This window comes from Diplotaxodon limnothrissa, linkage group LG14 (genome assembly GCF_057381915.1).
Source record: "Diplotaxodon limnothrissa isolate DT_005_m linkage group LG14, D_limnothrissa_male_GT1.1, whole genome shotgun sequence".
Taxonomy (NCBI): Eukaryota; Metazoa; Chordata; class Actinopteri; order Cichliformes; family Cichlidae; genus Diplotaxodon; species Diplotaxodon limnothrissa.
This window is the reverse complement of record NC_140609.1, coordinates 19,201,355-19,203,907: the sequence shown is the minus strand read 5'-3', so window position 1 is coordinate 19,203,907 and position 2,553 is coordinate 19,201,355.

Below are 2,553 nucleotides of genomic sequence, written 5' to 3'. Positions count from 1 at the left end.
TGCAGTCACACTGCTATCAGCATATCAGGCAGAAATTCTGGAAGACATGAGCCGTCAGCTTGACTCTGGTTCCCCAAACCCAGCTCTCTGAGATGAAATCTGCGTGGTTAATGAGCTCATTCTTCGCTCCTCCAGGGGAGCAGTCCAAGGGTGTCGCAAGTTATGGGCCTTGCAGTCTCGGGTGAGAGAGCCTTGTGGCTAAACCTGTCAGGCTTAGGTGATGCTCAGAAGTATTTTCAGAAGCTCAACATGTTTTAGTGAAAACAGACAACTCCACTGTAGTTGCTCATATCAACCGCCAGGGCGGTACCCGTTCCCAACAGCTATACAGGTTAGCCAGGGAAATAATTGTGTGGAGCAGCACACGGCTCCTCTCCCTTCAAGCAACTCACTTGCCAGTAATTCTGAACAGGGGGGCGGACCTCCTGATCAGGGGGAATCCACTGTTCTGAGAATGGAGGCTTCACCCACAGGTGGTGGAGCAGATTTGGCAGAGATACGGCCGGGCTGTCATAGATCTCTTCGCCTCACGAGAAAACACACATTGCCCACTGTTTTTCTCCCTGTCACACTGGATGCGCTGGCCCATCCATGGCCACATCTTCCCAACACTGATCAGAGTGAGGGATCAGGGCCAATTTCTGCTGTCCAAAAGACAATGACAAAAGCCATTTTTAATGTCAACAAGATTGGTTTTTTAACTGCATAAATAAAGGATATATAAAAGTCACTGCCAAAAACTGACTGCGGCTTCTACCTTGTTACGGGAATGTTGTCTGTGGCTCAAGTTGATTTGATATCATTCATGAGGGATACATTTGACATATGTTTCACATATTATAGACAACACCGGCTCTCACTCAATGGGAGTCGGCTCTTCTGATTCACTACAAAGCGTTTTGCTCATGACCCATCACTGACACGCATGCAGTTGTACTCCGGTGAAGGCAGAGGTTTTCTGCTTCAGCTATCCAATGAGATCGTTAGTGATGAAAGAATAAGCTGCATGGTAGATCTTCAGTTATTAGTATAATTCGATACTGTTTTCCTGTATTCAACCTATGGCAATATCACAAGTCTGCTGTGATATCTTTTATTGTATTTTGAAGAGGAAAAGAACTATAATTATTCATTTTCTTGAAGTGAGGCTGTTGATCTTGACTCAGAAGGACAGAGTTAGGGACATTCACTTTATCCATAGTAGTCAGTTCTTAAACTTGGAGGATTTTCTTTATAAACATTCTACAGAACACACGCAAGGAGTCATAATAAATAAAAGCAATTAAGATTGGAGCCCCTTTCATTCAAAGCACCAACTTGAATTTTCAGTTTTTAATTTTCAGTTCAAGGCACACGTGGAAATACAAGTAAAACAATTTGAATTAAGCACTTAGAACGATTGCAACAACATAAAAATTAAAGATTAAAAATAAATATAACATTGTAGGCATCATTCAGTGCAATTCAATCCAGTTTTGTTTATATAGCTCCAAATCACAACAACAGTTGCCTTGTGCTGCCCTCACAACACGTAACAATGTGAAGCTAAACAGCCAGCAAACACAACAGAAGAGATCTCCACACAGGGCTTGCTTTTCTTGACTTTGAAGACCTTTTTAAACCTTTTCCTCTCCCAAGGATTCTTCTCAGTTTTGTAAGTGAAATGAACAAAATAACAAAAAATTTCTCACCAATGCACACATCTTAATGACAAACTTAAATGCGTGCATTACTTTGGCATCACATTTTATTCCATGTAAACACATATCCAAGTTCTTCCTGAACACAGTAATACTCACTAAAACGAACGTTTCCCAAAGCACAAGTGTGTAGGGCACATTTAGCGTGTACATGAGTGTACTCTTATTTCTGCCGAAGCACTTGTTCACAAATTCTACAGTTGCGGGAGAAAAGTATGTTAAAGATAGGTTCGTGATGTGAGTGCTCTCTCGCGCCCGTTGCCGCGCGTACAATATACAAAGATCGCTTGTAATAAAGATGTCTTACTCTAATCAGATTTCAAAACCAAAATATTTTAACCGTTTTTAGCATAAATTTACTTATAATGTTTATTAACTATGAACTTATTTATCACTTTGCTTATGTAACTTAATCACATCATGCCCTAATTACTGTCTTTTGATCAAAAGGCATCACACGCCTAAAGGCATTTTATATTGTAAGGTAAATATGCTACAATAATACAGAGAAAACAAAATCTCAAAAATCACATGACTCCCCTATGAGCAAGTGTTTTGGTTATAGTGCAGAAGGAAAAACTCCCTTTTACCAAGAAAAAAAACTGGTAGAACCAGGATCAGGGAGGAGCGGCCATCTGCCACGACCGGTTGGAGATGAGGGGAGGGAGACATGACAAAAGACACGCTATGGAAGAGAGCCGAGATTAGTAATAACTAATGATTAAATGCAGAATGATGTATAAACACACAGTCAGTGAAGAAGGTGAATGAAGAAGACAGTATGACACAACACTGAATCAAAAGGCTTAATGGTGTAACTAGCTCTTAAGGTGAAGCCAATTTGAAAAAACTC